This window comes from Bombus huntii, chromosome 4, assembly GCF_024542735.1.
Source record: "Bombus huntii isolate Logan2020A chromosome 4, iyBomHunt1.1, whole genome shotgun sequence".
NCBI classification, from domain to species: Eukaryota; Metazoa; Arthropoda; class Insecta; order Hymenoptera; family Apidae; genus Bombus; species Bombus huntii.
The window spans coordinates 7278745-7303482 of NC_066241.1; the positions used below are offsets into that span (position 1 = coordinate 7278745).

At 37.4% G+C, this 24738-nt stretch overlaps 1 protein-coding gene across 2 annotated transcripts in view; it reads right to left on the reverse strand.

The window, feature by feature from the left end:
• LOC126865207 (protein rhomboid) overlaps positions 1-24738 on the reverse strand; it is a 164929-nt gene that overhangs the window by 40751 nt on the left and 99440 nt on the right. Inside the window, exon 1 of one of the 2 annotated variants that reach the window (XM_050617451.1) lies at positions 3149-3291. The exons of the other annotated variant lie outside the window; for it this stretch is intronic. The gene's annotated coding sequence lies outside the window, so the exon portion shown is untranslated. Of the gene's footprint in view, positions 1-3148; positions 3292-24738 lie in introns of those variants that run through there. 2 annotated transcript variants of the gene reach the window in all.

Here is a 24738-nt window from a genome sequence, read left to right on the forward strand (position 1 = left end):
AAAACGGAAATTTCAAGTGAATGTGTGTGCACGGGTAACAGAGTTTCGATCGTTAGAAGTGGAACGTGTGCTTGAGATAAGGGTGCGGAAGAAGAGTGCCTGGCTATCCAAGGCCTTTTTATCGTACACTGTCGTGGTGATAAAAATATATCTCTCGTTCCATTTGTAAAAATGTTGATGTTCCTCGGTAGAAAATGTTCTTTTCTATGTAAATAGCCCTTTTCTTAGTCATGTTTTCCTATCGTTAAATTTAAGTCACACTGCTTCTAATGTGAACAACTGTTTCGAACAAACGTTTCACTGCGTTCAAAGGAACATATTCGGTTGGCAACTAAGTGATTGCGGATTTTGTCATCAGGTGGTATTGACATTAAAGTACATTATTATTGACATAAAGTACATTAAAGTAGCAGATTTTGTGTTACTCTGCCGTTTTATGCGACGCAAAGGTATTTTGAAGTTTCTAAGTGGAATGCATAATATTCACGCGCAATATTTTTACTCTACGTTTTTTAACTATTAATTTGTATTCCTACGTATGCTGTATCTTGTCAATGAATTTTCAATCTATGAAACATACGCATAAGAGTTTCTGAATTTTCGTATTTTCACGGCGTATATTCATTTTGCATTCTCACTGTATACGCAGTAGAAAGCTTCTTCCAAACAGAACACGATTTTGACTAATTCAACGCGATCGAGTTGGACAGATCATTACTTTTATTAAAATAAGTAATCCTCGTACTTCTGAGTGCACGTCTGGTTGTGTTTTCCAATGTGGAATAAACGTATCGAGCGGGTCTCGGTTAACCCATAAACGAGTAAATAGCGTCTTAATGGGTAGCCGTAAATCGACAGAATCGACCTCGTCTAGCGGCGCCTCTCATCGAATTTACGACGCCTGACAAATTCGTCGAGGGTGGGGCTAGGAAAAGAAAGAGGTTCGAGCTCCGCGAACAATGTGCTCGATCCACTTCTTCTCCTTCTCGTCCCTGCCCTCTCCTAAGTTTTACGAATAGAGGAAGAAAAAGAAACGGGCAGTTTGTCACAAATCGTGCTTCCTGGCTGAGAATTTTTATCGCCATGCTGCTGCCGGAAAACAGGTCAGATTTTTCGATAAACAATTTCCAGCCTATTTCCTTGGTGTTCTTTTTTTCTCTTCTTTGTGATCGACCACGGAAACGATCGCAATTGAAGGCAATCGTTGACGCACAATGTTCTATATATGCGATCTTTGTAGAAAAGCATTTCTCACAACATTTCTTTCACATCTGCGGAATAGTTGCGGATGAAGATAATTAAAGTAACTTTTTACAAGCAGAATTTTGTAAAGAGTTCGTTCTTTTGTTAAGGCTATTTTTTAAAGTCTTGGGGACAATTACCAATAGAAATAACTGAATGAGTAGTCAGGGTCAAAACGATGAGTAACGTTAAAAGGCTGTTTCTTCGTCCCTAAAAATAACCTTTGTTCCACAGAACTACGCTGAAACGATCGAAACGAGCAAACAACCAAAAAACAACGAGACTAACGGTACATCCAAAGGAACGGGAAAATCACCCTTTCCCCGACTCCAGAAGAAGAAAAACAACTTGGTCGAAGTTACGAGCGAAACAAGACGGAACAGGGAGCAACACGATAACAAGAAGAATCGCGCAGTGGAAATAAGAACATCGTGTTCCAACTATTGGACCACGCTAATAACGTACGGACAGAATACGATCCATAAAAAACGAGGACACCTTTTTGATCCGCAGGATCAATGATAAGCAAAACGACGATTATTCGACCTCGCCTAAGCGTCGACATCTTACAATTCAATCGCACAGAATAATCAAGATCGTTGTTCATTATGGGATACCGTTAGTATAATTTTGGTTGATTTTCAGATTTCTACTATGCTACTTGACGGCTAGAAGAGAGTACATATTTTAATATATTTTAATATGACTGGGAAGAGGACATGTTAAATCCAAAGATACGAGTGTTTCAGAAATAGTTGAAGGACCTACGAAGTTTCATAGCAAATCGGTTGATCGATGTTATAACGAACGATATTTTTAAAATGTTTGAAAATGGCAAAGATATACACACGTTTAGTATCGAAGTCGAGTCAAGAAAACGAAATTAACAATATGAATTTGGTAGATAGCATACATCGAACGAAAAAATTGTTCCTCTGTAAAATATGAAAAATCCGACTTGTTATATTTTTCCGCTCCTAACCTTTGACCGTAAGAAAAACTTCAACGGTGCAGCTTTCCTGTTTCGTGAAGCTCGCGTAAACTTACTTGTTGTAGAAAATTAACGAGTGGGGCGTCAGCCAGTCAGAAAAGGGACGTCGAACGGAAAGTAGAGTAAATTAATAAGTTTTGGCTGACGTCCAAAACGGTAGACAGAAGGGAGGATAACGGATAAAACGGGTGTCACGCGTCGCCAGATGGAAAAGCTTTTCTTACGACGACTGGGGAAAACTTAAGCGACGAGTCGCTTTGTCGCCTCGGCTTGAAAACGACCTGGCAATTCGGAACGTGCCGGCGATGGAGAAGAAGGAACGATAAGCGTTCCACGATGGAATTTCCCGAGCAACGATACGACACGAATTTTCTTCTGCAGTTGATAGCGATGGAAACGTTCTTGGGTACAATGCGTGAAAAATGAGGAAGATTTGAATTTTATTTTGCCTTCTCTCGCTTGGGAATTTTGGGGTTACACGGAGTTGATAAATTTGGCTCCAGTCTATTTTTTTTCAGCGGGGGATGCTTTGTTTATGGTGATTTGACGTTGTTCCGTATCAAGAAACTCGATATTCCTGTTGTTACGAATCTTTGTTCGTTTAAAGCCACACGACGATAAGAACCCGATATAACGAGAAGAGAAAAGATGAAATTGCATTATACAAGTATCTTCAACATCATAAAACCGTCCGCGTTGTACGTGTATAACAAAAAGTTATTGCATATATCATAGGAAATATAACTGTCGAATCAAGATAAAGTACGTGCGAGGATCGAGTGCGGTTAAAGATAGAATTCTAGAAATACAGAAGACTGTGTTAGGAAAGTATTAATTGTGATCGATATTGTATATCATTAGTGAACACAATGATCTCATGATTTCGTTAGAATTATTATTGTATATGATACTTACCCGATATTCGACAATGAGCGTCTCCAATCCTCCGTCTCAAATGACTCGATTTTTCGGTTAAAACAGCTTCTTACCTGTAATCAAACAGAAAAAGAAGAATCAATTTTTGGCATTGTCCATTTTTGTAAGATTTGCATCATAAGCGTAAAAGAGTCTTCTTCTTTACAATAATAATTCTCCTCGTCTTTGACAAGCTAACCGATTTTCTTTAATTAAAAAACCCATCAAAGTAAGGCTTATTAAATGTAACAAATTTTGGTAAATAAGATTACGTTTTCCTATATTTCCGCATTATCCTTTTCTGTCATAAGAGAAACGACAGAACCTTCTTCGTTGTTTAATAATTTCAGCGATTAGAAATTACCGTCAACAGAAAATGACATGATTAACGACTTTATCGTATCTCTCCTAATGTGAATTTAATAATGATAATAGATTAGGGGTTTAGTACGCTCTGGGCAATGGTTAGATGATGGGATTTCGCGGTTTCCTACGACCGTCTTTCCGAATTCAACAACTGCAGAGAGCATCTCGTCTCCGAAACGTTTCGGTTCATCATCAGGTTCCATCGAGCCCTCTCATGGAACTTACGGAAAGTAACAAGTGTGTTGTTCAGAACTATTCTCTCTCCCTTCTCATAGAATTTACACTTGCACCGTGACGCTAGCACAGAAGACATCCTCTGGAGCAATGTTCTCCGAATGTCCCTGTTCATCACCAGCTTCATCGATCTTCCACGCGAGACAACCTCAAGATAACAAGTGTATCAGAATCCCGAATTTCTCCTATAGTGTTCGTGCTTTTTCGCAGAAACGAGTCCTCTTGGTATCCCATTTGTTCGACCTTGTTGCTTCGGTCTTGTTGCGAAGTATAAAGAACGTAAAGAGAATATGAGAAGTTAATTTTCAAATTAATGCGATTTTTCGATTTTTATAGCGCGAGATACTTTGAATTTTGCAGCTATAAACTGTAAGCTGTAATTTTTACGATTTTTTGACGATTAAATTGTAATATGAAAGGACTCGAATAATCGAGTTTATAAATAAAATGTATATACATTGGAAGCGGAATGGGAATTTTTACACGCAAAGTAGAAACGGAAATTGACCGCACATTTCAATTTTGCTTCTCAAAATATGGAATATTGTGAATGTTGAAGCTGTGGAGTGTTAATATTATAGCACGATTAAGATTCACATCGATGCTGTTGATTTCGAAATATTTGAATTATAAGATTTATACATTAAATTCGAATCATGTAAAATTGGAATCGTACGAAATTTATACGAAGCAAAATTCCGCAGCTAAATATTGGGACAATCTTTCCAAACCAACATGATTTTACTTTATAAAATACGCTATGTTTTAAATGATACGACGAGTACGATCTTTATTTACTTTTAATCTACAAATTTAAATGTTTGAGTTATAAAATCTATAAAATTTTGTTGATGAAGTCAAATACAATATAATTTTGTTTTCTGAAATGTTTTAAACACTGGTTGCATTGGATGGTGCATTGATGTATGGTTTTCATTTGAGTTAAGATATAAATTTCATAATCATTTATAGGAATAATCCCGATGATTTCAATGTTTCAGTTACAATGATAATAAATTGGAGGAATTCAAGTAGAATTGAAATTGTTATTAGAATTTGTATGGCAGAATTTTGTTCTATAAAATAGAACGTTATCTTTCAAACAATATCATCTAAATTTGTCTCTTTCTTTATCTTCCGAAATTCAAGGGAAACGCCAAGTGTATCTTTCCGAACTACTTTTCTCGCAGAACGTACACTTCCATTACACCGTTTTTCCATTGCCACCAGAAACATCTCGTTAAACAATGTTATCTAAGAGTTAACTGCCCTGTCCTGGAGTAACAAGCAGAGAAAATGTCTTAAGGAGTGCGTTAAGTAAGGAAGTATCTCCCAGAACCGTTACTTTCCTGGAATTTACAGTTTTTAGGATAGTCCTTGCCCCGAGATATCTTCCAGACTACTTTTAAAGGATCGATATTTCTAAAATACAAAAAATACAGCGGCAGATATAGCGATTTTTAAATACTCGAACTTTCAACTTTTTAAATATTCATATTTTCAAACTTTCAAAGTGTCTAGTTGGAAAATTGTCAAGGTGCGAAAGTTTCCAGCTGCCAAATTTCCAATATTTCCAACTTTCAAATCTCGAAATTTCTGAATTTTCAAGATTTCAAAGCATATCGAGTTCCAAAATTTCAACACCTCCGAAGCTGAGAACGTTTTTAACGTTTCGAAATTTCACGCTTTTAAATAGTCAAATATTGAAATGTCCAATCGTACACTAACGTTCCCAAAATTTTTAAACTTTCTAATCCCCGAATCTTATTTAAATTCCCGACGCGATACGTCACAAATTTCCAAACGCTCTACTTTCCACCCTTCCACCCCCCAAACTCCCCAATTGCCGAGCACCGTCTAAATTCTCGAAAAACTCTAAAACCGAGAACTCAAGGAGTACGTATAGGAAAATGCAGGTAGAACCGCAGTAATCCGGCTCCGTTTCGTCGCCGATTCAAAATTTGGCCTGTTATAACCGCGCTGCTGCCCGATTTTACAATCCTCCGGAGTCATCGTGCAATTTCATGCAGCCATTTGAAAGGCAGCCTGCGAAAAATCGCTCGGACGATCCGCCCTGGCGAGTTTATACCCTCTTGCAAACAGTCGATAAATTCCAGAAATCCCGGGAAAATCTCGGTTGGAAATCTGCGGTGGAGTTTGCCCGAAGAAGCAGGAGATGCAGCGGCAGGGTTAGAAAGGGCGAATCGAGGCAGAAGGAGGGTGCTAATGGGCGAGGCTCTTTCCGAGGCTGTTCATCGGTCGGTGAAACGCGGCGACCACCGGCATGTGGTCATTAACACGCACGGCTGCCCCGGAATCTATGCCCGTTTGCGTTTCGTCCATTTCGCTTCGCACCAGAGGACTTTCTCCTGTCGTGCGTGCGCTACGCCGTTAATTCGCAGCCTGGGATCGCCTCCTCCGTTTCGTCGGTTTTATCGGAGGCGAAGGATCATCGTGCGGAGAGGAAAATTGCAGGAATAGTGAATTTATGGGGCATCTGAAAGTGAGAAATCGTTGGCAAGGTATCCTGCAGAATTGTACTGGGAATATTACGAATAAAAAGGAGGTTGGAGATCGTAGATGGATAGGGCAGATAATTTTTGCGTCACTTTTGGAAGTACGGGCGAGTGTTTTTGCAAATTGGCGGAAAGGTGAGTTTATGGGGCTTTTTAGGGTGAAAGGTGGATGGGGAAGAAGTTCTTGGCAGTCGTAGTAGGAATAGCGTGTGTAAAATAAGAGGCGCAAGACTGCAAATACGCGTAGTGGATACTTTTTGTATGATTTTCAGGAGCCAAGATATGTTTGCAAATTTGTTGTTTTTCTAGTCGAAGCAAAGGTGCGTTTATGAGATTTTTTCGGATGAGAAAAATTGACAACGAGTAGGTTGTTCTGGGTTGGGTGTAGTAGAAATATCGTACGTAGAGAAGAGGTGGAAAATTGTAAATATGCGTGTTAAATAATTTTGGTACAATTTTTCGAAATGTGAAAGAACGTTTTGCAAATTGCAGGAGAAGTTACTTTACGGGGATTTTTGAAAACTAATCTACGTCATTGTACGGTATTACCTTACTGTCCGCGATATTTTGCTAATCGTGGCCGGTCAATAACCTGGCGAAGGTTTCCGCGAGGTTAAATGGCCACTCAGGTTTCCTTTAGTGGCAAAATTACGGCTCAATCAGAGAACAATGACACAGTAATTCCTCTTTCATGGAAGGGAAGAGATGATCGGGTGGGACAACAATTGTGCATCATCCGGGAGCAGGGCTGGCCTCCGAGACTAGAGACAAGCTGGCCAACCAACGGTCAGACCGCAACGTATCCCTCGCGAACCGCAGCCAGCAAGGTGAACCGGCAGCCAATTAATTAACATGATTATAGCCGAGGTGAGAAAGCTCGATCGGATGGGCCAAAGCATCTGCGCGCCTGGAAACTAGCCTTCATCCTCCACCTCTGACACACTATCTCTACACAACTCCGACGACAGCCACCCTCTTGGGACCTTTCGAATAATCCGTTCTTAGCTGGTGATAATTCATCATTTGTGTGAAATCCTGCTTTTGCTAAAATTGTCTTTAATTAATTAAGATTCGATGAAATAGAGAAAGAGAGAGAGAGAAATAGAGAGAGAGAGAGGGAGAGAGAGACAGAGTCCGTAAAAGTTGTCCGTAAAAGGAATATCGTTGAACGAATAGTAACGATAAATAATAGTAACATAATTGAAAATTTGAGAGTTTGAAAACCTGAAAGCTTTAGAGACACTAGGAAATTTGATAATTTGGAAATTTAAAAATGAGATCTGATAATCTAGACATTTAAATATTTCGAATTTAAAAAATTGACAAATTCGATGTTGCGAAACTTTGAGAATTTGAAAATTGATAACATGTTAACGACCACTCTCAAGATATAAATGTACTATGACCATTATCGTACATAGATCGGCTTTCAATACTTTTCGTCGAAACTGTGTCTACCGTTTGGTTCGAGCACAATCGTTTGAAGAATAGAAGGTTTACTCTAAAATCATATTTACTTTCTTGGAAAAGTAAGATTTACCTTGCAGGGAGGCAGATCTCAAAGATATTTTACTTCAAGTTGGACGTCGACGTTGATCCTTTTGCTTTAAAAATGTTTGCCGAGTTTAGAGGTACAATTTACTGGCAGAAAAATGTCGCAAGGAAGTATGAACTAAAATTTTTCCATAAGGTTGACTTTGTTTGCGACGCGCACGGTACTCGTTAAAACAAACATGCTATACATTCGTCGTTTCATTTCTAAATTCGAGAAAACCTACAGAAGCCCAACTACAAATATTTTGCTGCAATTATGCAACGAGGTATCGATCGAATCGAAGGTCAGCGACAGAAATAAGTAAAATCGGATATTCGCGTTGAGACGAAGAGGATAGTCGACTAACTACAACTAATTAGTCGCAACTCCAATTAGTACACGGTGTTTTGCGTGTCGATGTCGGTCGATCACGATATTATTACGTGGTTCTCGAGTTCTCTGTTAGCTATGGAACGTCGATCGTTTTCCCGGTGTGAAGGTGTCGGTTTCGACGAGTCACAGCGGCCCTTGGATCGATCCAGGGAATCCACAACGGACGATCGCGCGATAACAGCGAAATTAGGAATCTTAATTGGCCGTTTCGGTTGCAGCGAGCAGGTGTAGCGAGTAAATTAAATGCCGTGCTTTTAATGAAGCGCGCTTACAGCCGAGTAATTAAACCGCTTAAACGGACGACCACACTGTGTTTCTTTCGCTCTCTGCTTCCCTGTATTTTCCTTCGGCGTATCTACCTCTGCTCTCTTCTCTTCCTTAATATTTTTTACGTTCTCATTCTAACGAGAAACTACATGTCAGGGTTATTTCGTTATAGACAACGAATGCAATAAAGATACTGGTATTAATTTGTTGTGATTAGTCTGCTCTCAAAGAAAGATACATCGGCGACGAATTCGATTTAACGTTCTCGACTGAGATTGAGAGACAAGTGTAAGGAACGAGGAATGTAAATTCGTTCGAAATAATTGGTATTTGTGTTGGAAGTAAAATTTAAGTAAAACCGTGGGATTTATCCTAGTAGCTGTTTTTAAGCATTGATACAGGTACACGAGGAATAATAGAAGATATTACATAACGCTTTTTTCCCAGATATTAAGAGATAATTCATCTTTCTTAATCATTTTCCTTTTACATAAATGCTGAGAATTTAGTTACGAACTCAGTTGCAAAAATTAGTTGTCTTCTAGTTATCGTGACGTAAGAAAAATCACGAAACAATCGCCGATATCTGTTGCAAATACTACAAAGTTATTAACTTGACGCTTTAATCCGACAAAACTATTATTTACCAGCTTTTTAATCGAACCTTACGAAGAATTACCAAACAAATTCCAACTTCGTCTCTCGGATCCAACGAAATACTTCGTGTCACGAGTATTGTCGCTGAAAGAACTTAACGTCAGTAGCGATCATTCCGCTAACGCGTCCATTAAAGAAAAGTACGCTTGTTATCTCGCAGCTTTTCAATCGAGCTTCATCCTGCTGACCCTCTTCAGGGCCATCGCTGCCCCATCGATTCGATAAAAAGTTTCACCAGAAGGATACGTCCGGTCACGGCGTTTATTTTTAACTTTCCAACACTTAAGACAGGGCTTTTAGAAACTTCTCGTCCCGAGAGTTCGAGCGTTTCCAGGTGACGACGACGTCAGGAGAAAAGTCGATGGATTCGCGTACACGCTGTCGAACGTTGTCTTTGTGGCTGAGAGATCGTTTCGTCGTACGTAAACGTGACATACAGTGAACAAAATATCATCTTACTAGATATCCTGGCTTATTAACGTACCGAATAACCGACAGTTCAAATATCTCGATGATCTTTACGAGATGTACGCTTACGATAAAACACTTCTATATGCGTTTTCTGATCCGTTTCAAATGTAAGCGATGTAATCGCGACAGACGTGTCTCGTTACAACGCTAATGACGAAATTCAAAACGACGTTCAACAAGTATGCTACGCGTAAAAAGCTTCCAGCGATGTTCGAATACTTTCGTCAGCCACTGTATGACGTCATTAAACTTTCGGATTCTCACGCAAAATCATACTTTTAAAAATAGAAATAAAAAAAAAGAACGTCGGTAGAAAATTGTGTATAATTTTGTATAAATCTTGTAGAATTTTCCTATAGTTTCCCGCTTTGTGCATAAAAGTGCATAAAAATCTAGTTACAGAAATCGTAAGCGGTTAAGACTGGAATGTACGATCGAGGACCAACCGGAATCAGAATCGAATACCAGTGTAACGGGTTAGTCGGTTGATCAAGCAGGTAAAGAACAACGGGAACGTGAAGTTTGACTCGAGTTTCAGGGATGCCAGGTGTCGTAGTTCAAAGCGTCCGCAGGCCCTGTTAAATCAATACCTCGTATCGACACCATGGAATCGGATGCTAGCAACGGACACTCGACACCGCTATCACAGAGCAAACACAGTGACGAAAACGTCGGCACGATGATCGCTATTAATTTATCGATTCAATGCAGGCCAACAAGAATCGAAAGCTGGCTGCCACTCTGTTCGAAAACTGTCTGACTACTGTAAAACGAGATCGATCGAGACACGAGTTGTGCTCGATCGACGATGGATTACCAGGGACAGCGTGAACACACGTGGCCGGCTAATTAACGTCCGACATTCTGTGCGATTAATATTCCATTAACGTCCCATGGGAGCGTGTTACAACTCGCCAACTAGATCGAACATTTTGTAAACTTCTGTTATGGGGCCGATTATTATTTACAGTAAATCAATTTTGTCGGTGTAAATCAATTGTTATAACGTTTCCTAACAATGATATAATGTTGGGAATTACGTGTACTCACCGGCGGGAATCGTTAGATTATTTCCTATGTAATTTGATTTTCTTATGGGTCGAGTTTAGAGATAGAATTATACGCGATTAAAGTATAAAATGTGTATCGAAGAAATCATGAAGCGGGGAAAGCTCATTTACAAAATGACATCCAAATTCTTATTACGTAAATCAATAAAAAAGGATAATTACGTTATTATTAATATACAGGGTGGTTGGTAACTGGTGGTACAAGCGGAAAGGGGGTGATTCTACGCGAAAAAAGAAGTCGAAAATATAGAATAAAAATTTTTCGTTTGAAGCTTTGTTTTCGAGAAAATTGACTTTGAATTTTCGCTCGGTACGCGTGCGGTACGTTATAAGGGATCTCACTGTAGATCGTTGTCTCGATGGAAAAATTAAAAAAAAAAAAATTTTTTTTATTCTATATTTTCGACTTCTTTTTTCGCGTAGAATCACCCCCTTTCCGCTTGTACCATCAGTTACCAACCACCCTGTATATAATTGAAGAAATGAAACTAAACAGTATTTGTTTCACTCATTAAATGTTAAAATCAACACTATTAATGGGTATCGATTTTTAACCAGATGGCACGTTTCTTATTAATTTTGAAAATTCCCGTAAACCGTAACCGTAAATGGTACACCTGTAATGCTGATCGTTAAACATCAACAGCGTACTATCGGTCAGCGCGTCCAGCTCGTGGTTCGTTTCGCCGTCGAATCCACTGAACGCTTTGTGGGATCAAGCGAATTGATCTCGGGATAAGACACGGCCTCGTTGAAATCACGTTCTCTTAGCCGCCGCTACCGGAGCTCGAAAGTTCGATGGAAACGCGACTGCGATTCGCCATGGTGTGCAATCGCTTTTCACGATTAACCTACCGCGAACTGTGCGTCGTTTCGAAACCTCGTACCAGTGTGCTCATTTACCGTCTTTGTGGCACAACTGCCGAATCGAAAGTTAATTTCCAATTTAAATTTCCGCCCTTACGCACGCTTTTTCCTCTCGATGTTGTTGCTAGCTGTGTCAACAAATTTTCGATCGAATTCCCGAATAATACGAAAGAATTTTGCGAAGTTGAAACTGATGAATTTTTTCTCAAGATCGTATTGTTATTAATCGATTATGTAATCGGAGCATTAAGATTGTTCAATATATCAGAATTATTATAATTCGAATTTTCGTGTTCTCTAAATTCTGTAAAGTATACATCGTTTAGATAAACGTTTTTCCCACAAAGTTAATTAGGTTAATTAGATTTTCTGAAGGTGCAGAAATTAATCACGTTATCATCAAGTTTAACTCATCCATTGTTTGTTTTTATATAAAACTAAATTGTAAAATTCGTCACTAAATTTTCAGGAAAAATACGGATTCGTCGACTTAAAGCTGGGATCTTAAGGTTCGCAGTGGTATTAGCCTCATTGGTCAGCCACCCGCTATGCTTTCCTCGTTTCTCCTCTCTCAAATAGATTTTTTGCTGCTTTTCCCTCGTTATACTACTCGTACACGATCGTATGTATAACACATCGTAGAATCATAAACCAGAGGAAAATTAACGTAGTGCCTTCACCAGCAATAAAAAGCAGCAATTTTCTCATACTACCGAGTCTTGTTTTCTCGCTACTGTCCATCAAATACAATTTCATCGTACAACTGTGTATCAATTCGATCGTCGTTACGATAAAATCTACTGAATTCTCGTCGTCCCTGAATTCAGAATATATAAATAACAAAACATACGCCAAATTAACCACAATCCAATTCAATCGCTACACTATAAAGAACAAAAAAAAAAAAAAAACAAATACGAATTTCTACAACTCCAAAAATACATAAACTACGATATTCCCTGAATCGTCGAGGATCTTTAAACACGAAATCTTCTCAAACCTCCTTTTATCAGCTCCTTTTTACAAACTTCCCAACCCTCATCACATCTACGTTACCAAATTGCGCGAGAACTGTTTCTCAACTCCCACATTTCTCCATTGTTTACGCGAAGAACCGAACAGTCACAAATTCTCATCGCGTCGTTAACGATATCACACGAATTCACGACCATCTTTTTCCGATAGCAGAGCACGATGCCTCAGCTACTAATGAAAATGGGCACGAACGAAGTCACTCTACTGGATGGAATCGTAAATTCCTCGTCTACTCGGCGCGGCAAGACCATGATTGACAAGCGATCGCTATATCGTCGCCCGATACTACGTTCCAACCACCTTTTTTACTCCATTTTTTACTCTCCCGCGTACGCTCGCGATAAATAGGATAGAACGGGACGAGTATTCAGCCGACACGGCGCCGTGAAAAGGGTATTCCTCTGTCAGTGGTGCAAAAGGCGACACGAGACTGATGTAAAACGGGCGAAAACACGTAATGGGATGCATCGGGGAAAGGAATCGATCGATACGTTTTCGAACCGGAAACGTTGGCTTTCTTTGAACTCGGAGAATACTGGCATACGTGAACGGAATTCCCCTTTTTTTTCAGCACAAAATTTCGAGACGAACCTTTTTGTGCTGTATAACGGCTCACGTGAATGGATATCGGAGAATCTCAATGCGAAAGGGATGTAATTAGGGAAAATTTAGAAACTGCACTTTGCGAGTAGGCGAATAGAATCGTTCGTACCCGATTTGATAAATATTAATATTGAAATTTCTTTGAACTGAAGGAGTAGATATCGAGGTACGTGAATGGAATTCTTTTTGGAGGTAAAATTTCGGGAAGGGTTTCTTAGGGTGTCGTATAATTGGCTTTGCAATTGGTACAATTTTTACGATTTATAACCTTCCAGTAAGGTGTAATGTACGTGAATTTTACGTAAACTAAATTTAATATCGTACGAATCACGTAGGACGGCGGTCGCCTCGATCCTCCTCTTTAAGTTGACAAATGATGTTGTTTACTGTCCATCGCTGCTTAAATTATTAAATTTTGTACGTCCCTGCGAGACACTTAGAAAAGTTGATACATTTTTATCAAGTAAATGTACTTCTAAATCTAATAACTCTGTCCATAGAACGTGTTCGATCGTAAATAATTTTTGTCTTTCACTGCATCTTCTCTCCGTCCGTTTTGGCACGTTAAACAATTCTTTGTTCAAACTTTTCTGATATATTCGCACTTTGTAATGTACTGTAGTGCAACGAGCACCTGTCATTTAATTGAAATGAAATGAAATGAAATTTGTGAAAATTGAAATTTCCTAAAAATGCACAAACACCCGTGAAAAGATTTGTAACGCGAATTCAAAATTAAAATATCGAAGAATCTCGATTGATAAATCGTTTAACGAGATTGTCTAATATTCATTGGGAAATTTCTTAAATCCAGATCATCTGTGAGCACGTGGAAATGAATTTCTCATGGCAAACGTGACGCCTGATGTTCCTTGGCCGCGGTTGGCTTCGAGGTTGGTGTGGGGGGTAAAATAGGCTGTGGCAAGCCAAGAGACGCCGGCGGAATACTTTTCGATAACGAGGGCAATTTAGGCTGATAAAGGAAATCGACGATGCCGTGCTTTATCTCGGCGCTTTCTCGGTTTCCCGTAATCAGTGTTTGTCAAGCTGTCGCCGAGGATAAAGGGTAGCTGTCCTTTGGGAATTTACCAGACGATCATCGCCGGAATACGAAATGGATTTTCGTGGAAAAAGAATATTTTTCGATATTTTTCGTCACGACGCAACGCACATGCGGCATTTGAATCAGACAAAAATCAAAATTCGCTGGCCACGTTCGCACGTTCGCAGTCCACGTTCACAGACCAGGTACCCACGTTCGCGGACAACGTTCGCACGTTTGCACGTTCGCACGTTTGCGAACCACGTTCTCACTTTTCACAGTGCTGTATCTCCAGGGAATTATAGCTCACGTTTACGTTACCCACAGAATGATATCATCGAACGATAAGATCAAAATCGAACGATGATTATTTCCATCTTTGTTCACTGCGTACCGCACCGTGCCACGAGAACTACAGTTGAATATAAACAGAAGAGAAAACCAATTGTTCTTGTCGAGGATACAATCGAATATAGTAGAAACTTTTGAATTTTGTCGATTGAAGTTGCGAAAATTTAAGGGTTGATTTTATTTGATTTTGTTGATCGATTCGATTTTGTCAGATTTGTCTTCTATGCTTTTATGGCGTGTTACGCCGATTATGGCCGATTAAACGTTTAATGTAATATCAGGAGTTATTTAGGATTATTTAAAGTACCACTTATAGTTGTTCGTTAGCATTAACTCGAGAAAATGTAAATGAAACTGTTCTAGATTATTTGGCAAATATTAAATTCGATTATACGCTGCTTGATAGTCTGAAAATACCTCGAAACCTCTCGTAAATATTCTGACGATGTCGTTGCTTTTATACAAAATGTCGTGACTTTTCCAATATGATAATCGAAGATATCGATTAATAAGGATATAAATGATAATACGAGTAGTCGAAGACATTGATAAACAAGACACTGGATAATAAAACTTTGTCCTTCTTATCTAAATTATTACACGAAATCTACACCAATGCGTAAACACAATAATCCCCAAACATCGACAAACCACCGACAATTTATCAAAACTCTGGACAACAAGTCGAAATTAAATCATCGAGTCGTTGCTCCCGAAAACTTGCTCGTACGACCCATCCTTAGCTTCGTGTCCTTAATTCCGGTAGAAAAGTTCTTTCATCGGAGAACTCTTTCCCGATACTTGGAAGCATCGTTCGTCTCTTCTCAGCATGGAACGTGTCCAATTACGCTTTTGCACGACGAAAAGCTGGCAGAAAAATCGGGAACACTTGTTTCCATTGAAAAGTATTCGATCGACGTGCACCTGCTTACAAAAAGAAAAAAGAAAAAATTCGAATACCTCCAAGTAGAAGACTCTTACGAATATATTACTTGTTATGGGAAACATTTTGGAATTTTATTAGCACAGTAACGAAACACGATCATCGTTTCGCGAATATATTGGCCAAGTTCGAAACAATTCTGTAAAGTATAATGTATTTTGTAAAGAATCAAGTGTTTAAAATATTTAAACAAACGGTTACCCGTTATATCGATACGCCTCGGTATTCGATATTCGATATCGATATAATTACGACAACCGTGTCGCATTGCAACGTTGATAAAACTTCAAAATATATAACATTGTAAAGGTACTGGAACATATTCTTATTTTTTGATGAACCTTTTTTTTTTAATCAGATTCTACGCTTCATTTTTAAACTTTGTTACGAAATTTATATTTGGAGCGAATTAATTACTATATTAATATTGTAACAAATACAATGGCACGCCACAATTTTTCGTAATCACTGTGCAAATGTTCGAAGATTTTTAGGAGTCACGACAAGTCACCCTCCGATCGCGTTTCGAACGTCAAGTTAAGGAGAAGCGAAAACAGGGCTCGTTAACGCGAGAGAGGGACTCCAGCCGGAAATCGGACGTTTAATTTGATTAATCGTCCGGAGGTTCTCGAGGAAAAGCAACTCGGGGCAAGTAACCAGGTGCTACAAGCGCCAAGAATATTCTTCTGGTGAAGAACTGATGAGGGTTAAGCCAAGGGATGTTTAATTAAATTAACGTTTAGTCTGCCGCGAGTCCTCGCTGCGCAATTACACCCACGACGCAAGCTAATCGACCGACTCGCCGCGTTCAATTAGCAGCCACGGCTCCCGTTGGATATGAAAAACTGCTTCTTTTCCTTATTTAGGTGGAGGGCGAGCTTTAAGGAAGTTTTTGTCTCGTTGAGGCTGAGACACGGACGAAAAATGGAATACGGTTCAGAAGGCTGATCGGATACATCTTTTTAGATACTGTGGAAAATGTTCATTCGTCACTTTTTTAACGCTATAGCGATACACGTACGAAATACACGATCTTTTTAATCTCTTTAATTACTTACACGACAGGCCTATGCTGATTTATAAGAACTTTTTCCTCGTTTCGTCAATTATTTTGTCCATCGATCTTTATGAATTCTCGAGAGACTACGATATTACGTATCCATTCAGGCAGGTACACAAATATTGTTGGCAACTCCTTCACTGCAATGTTTATAGCTCTCCTTCGACAGTGGAAAACCTATGAACCAAAAATTCCAAAAGAAACAACGAGTAAACGTAGAAGGAAGTAAACGAATACGAAGAGGAACACAGGAATTTCGAACGTCGATGAAAAAGGAGAAGAATAGCCGTGGTAAAAAGTTTATTAACGACGATCGTTCCCGTTTCTCTTGAAATTGAACTGCTGCTACTTTCCACCTCCGTATCGTGTTCCAAGCTCGCCGCCAGTTCCAAAAAGCTTATTTTCTTCCGCGATCTTTTATCGCCAAACATGTCGCCGGAAACTTTGCATCCGCGAAATCTTTTTCCACGGATTTGCCTCACGACGAATTCTTCCAAGTTTTTTCACCCTCCACCCCTCGAAACGACTTCATTTTCTCGAATACCATAAACGGAAGCTGCGGCATCTCCGGCGTAATTACGCGTATATTTAACATGAACGTTTAAAGCAGAGGAAGATAACTTTGCTTTTAGAAGGCACAAAGATAAATATACTATAAATGATTCGATTACATGTCGCTAATCAAAAGTTTGAAATCGCTTATTGACGATAAATAACGACGGAGAAGAAAGAAGTTCAACTTTGGTAATAAAAAAAGATCGAGCAAATGTTTCAATTTTGAAAATACGATATACTGTTATACGATGCTTAATAGATAATATATACTGTATTAATGGTTTAATATCAAAACACTTAAAATCTTTAGTATCAGTTGGAAAATTCTTTAGCGTTGTATTAAACGTGGAATTACAAATTACGAAGTTTACAAAAATTATCTGTAGAGTCGTTGTAGGTGTATAAAAAGTTTGTTCGTTTCGAAGAATGCAAATTTTGTTAAATGCTTATCCTGTTTTACGTTGGTTGTTATATTTGTTTCAGGTTGAAGGAAAATTAAGTAACAATTAACTCTTTATTATTCAATGTTTCTTGCTCATCAGGAAAGAAATTACAGTTGATAAAAGTTTTTTTCACTCTGACGAAGGAAGTTAAGAGATAATAATTACTGTGAAAAAAAATTGTTTGATGATAGTACAATCTATAAAATAAATGAAAATAGAAGAAATTCTTGTTGAACATATGAAAAATAATTTTTTGTATAGATTAGCTGCTAATAATTTATTTCCACAAAATAATAATAATACAAACAAATCGCTATAATATACGTATATATCATCTAACTATAGTTTATTCGTATTACTCCTATTACCACTACAATTATTTGTATTTGTTACGGGTTATATAAGTTTATTAAAAAAACGTGCAAAAGTAGAAAGATAATGAGAAGACGAAATATTCTCCGATAATAATTGTATATATCTAAGGAGAAAAGGTAATATCGTTTATTTTATTATTTTTCTCAATTTACAAGTCTAATTGTTAATTTATGTATTCATTCACGCGTGTATGGTTTCTATTAAAAAGGGAAATGCATTGTTTTTTGAATTTCTTCGTGAAATAAAAACGAAGCATAGAACGCTTGTCTCTCTATGGACTGAAAGGTTCGAGACGGAAATTCGAGTGGCTAATTATTATTTGAACTTCGTCAAAGCCGTCATGTTTCCGGAGGAGTTAATTGCCACCCTTTCCACTGCGAAAGAAAGCGGAAACGATGGAAAGAACTGTAATTATTGATCTTCCTCTCGTGGAAAGATTCGCTGAACAGGGGCTTATGATCGTACAGCTTCCTTTCCTTAATGTTGACGAACGAAATTTCCGACTTTTCTCAATTTTTTGCCAAAGTAAACAGTTTTTTAAATGAGAAAGATAGAAGACGACGAAGACTTAGTATTTTGAAGCTCTGAAATTATTGTATAGTTGACGATCTAAATAGTAGGATATTTTTTTAATCATTTAAAACGTTCTATTTTATTAAATAATATTCCAAATTCCAAATAAAAAAATATTTTTCTTAATAAAACAGCTCCAATATCAGGCTCTATTTTGAAATTGTAATATTAATTAATTACTCTATTTTAATAGAGATATCACCGTTGCAATTATCTCTTTAATCCGTTTCCAATTTTTTTCATTTGCAGGATCTCTCGAAGTACCAGTCAATTGAACCTCCCTTTGAAAAATCGATTACTACCCTCAAACAACCAGCATTACCTCCATCCGCCCTCCCATTTGTTCTGTTCTACCATCATTTTCAACAATTTCCAAAAAACCGTGGCAAACAACCCCTATTTGATATCAATTAACAATTACCGCGTGTAACGACAGGCACAGTGGACAACTCGTTAAAGTCTTTATTTTGTAAATTACTCTCAAACGAAGATTCAACGTTAATCGATATTTTAGGACCCATTCAAACGGAGATAGCGCTCTTATGTTTGTCAATTTGTTTGTCTCGACATCGAACATATATTTAGTTTAATTTTGTGACTAATTTCATTACATTATTTCGCGGTACTGTACGATAAGAGCATTGCCTCGCTATTATCACGAATCACAAACGAGTGAACCATCAACGTATTAACGAAGAGTAATATTAAAAAAAAAAACATTGAGCGTACGAAATATCCGATTTTTAATATTCCATTCGACCGAAGAAAAACACATTTGTACATATGAAAATTCAAACATTAAAATCATATGCGAAAGGGAGTATTTTCGTTTTAACCTGTTAACTCGCCACTTGGATTTCCAATTTTTTACACGTAACAACTTTTTAATTTCCAAATTCTCTAGGTTTCAACGCACTTTTCTATATTCTGTTATATCAATTATTTTTATTTCTGCTCAAGATAATTCATACAATACTCGATAAATAATTCCATTCCATTCGGAAGAATTAAACTCGACCTACTTTAAATCGTAGTAAGGGTAAATAAATGTTAAAAAAAAAAAAAAAAAAACAGCAAAAATGAATGTAAATGCAAAAAGCGTAAGCGTAAATGTAGAAATTTTTATTTAATGCGTGATCCGCTTAACGTGTTTAAACGACCTACAGAAAGGTGAAAGTATTTATCGAGAAAAGTAATAAAAAAAAACTGACATAACAAAAATCGTATCTCATCTGTAAATCCACGATGCTAATATAAAGAACGTTCGATTTAACTTTGAATAATGTATACGCAACACGAATCGTCTCGGGGCAGTATAAGGACACAGAATGGACACAGAAAGTTTCGAGAGGGTGGAAAGAGGGTGAGATGAAGGCAAAATGATAACAGAGGATCGAGACACGATAGAGACAAAAAGGGAAGTTCAAAGGGGAAGCCGTGCGGAGAGGATTCGCAGCTACTATCGGCATCCAATAAAGGGAACGAAGAGCAGCTGGAATTGGCCGAATGGTTTATATTTATAGATTGAAATCCTCTTTCCTGTGTCTTTCTATCTTTCTCTTTCTAAGCTGCACGTTCTTGCTCTTTGTCTCTGATGCGTCTCTCGCTTGTATTGCTCTACGGTACGTGGACTCTACGCTAAAGTTCGAAAGTTTCCTTTCGACCGAAAGATCGTCCCAGCTTTCGACTTTCCTGCAAGAAAGCAAGATGAATTCTTTTTGGAACGCGATTACAGATTCTTGTGTTATCGTGTTACGTTGGAAAGTTTCGACAGATTCTGTAGTTTCTTGTATCTGTTGATTTTGTACGATTCGTTGTAACGGGAGAATTTTGTGATTTCTATTAGATGTTGTTTGTAATTGCTGAAGTGGTCACCACTTCTAAGAAAACTCTACATCTGCTCTTTTTAGTTTTCTCAAGCACTAAAGCCATCGATAGCGCGTAGACAAAAGACTGCGACGAAGTCAGACCATAAACGGTAGACAGGCGACGTTGGCTTCGGGGTTTTCAATTATTGGGTAACACAGCTAGCGTGCGGATCTGGACCAGCTCAAATTGTATTCTTATTTATAATTACACTTCTATTTAAATATATTTTCTGCCTTACAATTTATCCACGAGTTTCCTCTGTTTACACATCGAATAACCTCAACAGTAATAACGAGTATAATTTGTTTTACAACGAGGACTTTTAATCTCTGCAAAAAGTACTATGCGTTAGTTGAATCGATGGATATTTTTGTTGAAAACAAGCTAAGTTCATAGAAAATAATGTTTTTCAAATAAATCGTATCGATAGCTATGTGTAAGTTATCTCGAAATGGATATTATTAATCAACGATTTTATCACCTGAATTAATATAATTTTTTTTGCAACTGTATTAGTTTAACTTTAATTTGGACGTTAAAGTAAACGTTAAAATAAACGTTAATAGTCTCAATAGTATAATTTGCTTTTAAATAAAAATTTGTAATCAAAGTAAGAACCATTCGAAACGAAATATATTTTTTTCTTTTTCCATCAATATAGGTATTTGTTGATTTTAGTTTTGTCCCCGAAAAAAGACAAAAAATATCCAGAAATCATTTTTGCGCTTTGCACTCTGAAAGAAATAGAATACAGTAGATTTATATTTGATTGTGCAGTAGACTGAAACCTTTTGAACAAATTAACACTCATAGCAATTATTAGAAGTGTTTCTTCGTTTTAAAACAATTGGAACGATATGATATTGAAAAGTGACGTCCATCGTACAACAGCTTAATACTATATTTTAAATTAATAAATTTTACGATATGCTTTTTTTTGAAAGAAGAAATATTTGCTTCTAGAATTTTCCAGCCTACACGGTTTTCTATATTTAAACGGAATTTACATATTACGTCGATCTCGTTATTTTTGTTCGCCGTTGATATCTGGTTGTTATTCGAAAATTTTTTCATCAGCAGAAGGAAAGTCTTTTCAAGCTTTTTCAGCTCGCGAATCTGTTGATACGCGAAATACCTTTCTCTTCTGTTTATGGCGGATTTAAATCTGTTTGAAGACCTTTGTTGAATCATAACACTTGTTATAAATTGTTATTTAACTTATTATCTAAAATTTCCCTAGAGAAAGTGACCGGTATCGTAACTTCTTTAATTTTTTAATAAAATACTTTTCAGATATCTATATCCAATTTCCATTCTACATAAATTCCGTTAGTTAAATGAAATTCGTTAAATTAAATTGTTATTCGGAAATTGTTTCTCCCTCCTTATTACTTTTTCCATTTTATATGGGTCGAGATAGCACAGTGTTTCGAGGTACGTTTTATATTAATTCCCAGGATGCAACGTAGCGAGCAAGAGTAAGCTTTCAGTCGATACTGTATTCCTTTTATCCGAAGGCAGGCTGCTTCCTTTTCATTTTTCCACTTTTCTTGTCCTTTCATTGGTTCTTCGATACCTTTTTCACTTAGGCCAAGTGACGGACACTTGATTCTGCCCATTATTTGTTTTCGAGTGTCCTCCCACGTCGGAGCGTCTCGAAATTCTCGAAATATCGGGACCGCTGGAGACCTTCTTCGAGTATCGCATTAAATTCATATCGAAGCTTCCAGCAATTTCACCTTGTTTTCCTTTCTTCTTCTCCTTCTTGAAAATATTCGAGACGATCCTCGACTTTTTAATATACTCGTTATTACAAATTAGAAACTTCTTGTTGCCGAAGATTGTTCGAGAGATTATTAAAATTCTATAATAAGGATTTCACTACCTTATAGGAGAAGAGAATCGTAATTAAAGTAAAGGGAGGAATCATAGTTTTATTAATTCTTTTAATTTTAATATCGTAATTTTTACTTATTGCCAAGGAATTAGAATCGAAGCCTATAAAAATATTGCAATTTCGTTACGATTCTTTATTTATTAGAATCTTTCAGCTTTTATTCAAAAATTTATTGATATAAAGTGTAAAATAAAATTTTAAAGACACACAGATTCGCGAGTACACGTAACTTGTACAATTAAGAATAAATACAAATTTCCAAACACTCTATTATTCAATAAGGTACTGTAATTATCTCGTGGTAGCAATTACCAGAATTTCAATCGATCTGTATTCACAAATTATTACAAATAATTAGAAACTTCTAGCTACCAAAAATAGAAATTTCCAAATATTCCACGAAATATTATAATTGTAATACGTCGCAGATTGTCCCGAGCTTCAATTAATACGCGCTTGTTATTGTAAAATACTCGAAATTTCTTGCTATTAAAAAATACCATATTAGTACATATGAAATTTCATTTTGACGAATTTAATCGTACGTAATTGATACTAGCATTTGCAAATATCTCCAATTTTATTTAATACTTAAAAATAATTCGATCAAATTAAATTGAAAAATGTTTCCTTAATTAACTCCTGAAAAACTACCATCGACGTTATTTCCAAGATCTCTAGAAAATATTTCTGAAATTATTCTAAAACTTTTTCAAATTAGAATGTTTAACGATCTTCTTTAACCAACACTCGTCCCTAAAATCCTTCACAATTCATATTCAAAATTCTTTCATATTCTAAAATCTTTGCCAAAGTAAAATATCTGTCTTGAACCCTACGATTCAACCCCTTTATATCTCTTTCACCCCGTCGACGTTTCACCGGTTTCGCTTCTCATTTCACCCTCGAACCCTCGATAGTACACGCACGAGGGTTGCATCCATACATGAACACACCCATTCTGCTGTATATCTGTCTCTGCTATCTGGCCAATGGACGAGGGGGTTAGCGAGTCGTGCCATCCATTCCGTTTGATCTCGCGACCGTGATATTTTTCCAGATTCCTTCCCTTCTATTCGGCCTTCATCATCCAGCCGATCGAAACAGAAAGGAAGAACGCGTGCGAGTGCCTCTACCAATGATGCAATGCGATATACTACCGCGTGATATGCTTTATATATCGTAGGAATTAGTGAAAATTTCATTTTCTTGGAAAGAACAACTTTACAATATTTTGACATTCTAAACTCGTTTGGTATTTTCCAGATAATTCTTGGAACGTATTAATGCTTGATGGCTATTGAAAGCGTGAACATGGATTTGAGACGATCGTAAGGAGTCGATGATACTTGAGATTATCGTATAAGACTGTAATATCGTGGATGAGGGGCGTGGGGAGGGGGCGAATTATAAACAAACGGATGCAGAGCATGTGCGTGATGGGGCTAAGACAAAAGACAAGGGGTTGCTAAGGGACGATAAACGAATTAACAACAGTGTTAGTTGAGAAGCCAGAGAGTGCGTATTGCGTTGTCGAGATAGTGTTGCTAGCGTTGTCGAGAGAGAGTTGAAAATCAGTGGTGACGAGTGTTGCAAATTAATTATCTAGTTGTCTTAATTATAATACGTTATTGCGATTAGTTCACGTTAAACAACCATTGTTTCCTGTTTAACCAACATCCGTTTAGTCCATTTATTGTAAATAAACTAATTGCAGTATAAGATCCTACACGACGATAATTGTAGAAGAGGAATGACGTAGCTTTTCACGTTTGATCGTGTTCGGTAGGAGATAAGTTTCTGGTTATATTGAAGAAAGATAATAAAAAGTTCATCCACGAAATGCAATTCTTTTTATTTATTTGTTGGTAAGTGTAACGTCGTGCTGATCGCACGTTTTTTTTTAAACTAAACTTCAGAAATACTGCTGGAAAAATTAATATCAAAAATATTTTGGTCTGTTACAAACTCTTCTTATTATTCAACGGACGCAAAGCGTAAGCTGTATTTTTAAATCTAATCTTCGCAAATATTGCTTTAAACGATGTACGACGAACTACAATACAGAGAACGCGATTCACAGCCTGAACCTCTAACTGTCTGCCATTCGCCTCAACTCAAATATCCGTCAAACAAACTTTCGTTATTAGCACGACTCTGAGAATAATTCAGTCCAACAGTTCCCCTTTTTGCAAACTCGTTCGAATCAAAGAATTGGTCTACTCTCTGATTCCAGGTGAAATTAAAAGAGTGCAAACGGTGCAAAGAATATCTAGCGAATAATACGCGATACCTGGAGAAAAGTCTTTTTTTTTACTATCGTCGAGAAATAAAAGCCGCGTTCGTGAGAGCAAAGCTTTAAAACGATCGAGCGAGAAAGAGGAAAGCAGAATAAATATAGAGAGGGAAGAGAGGGTACGAAGTTTGCGATAGCTGGTCCACTGAACGCTTCCCTTTTACCATTTTTGT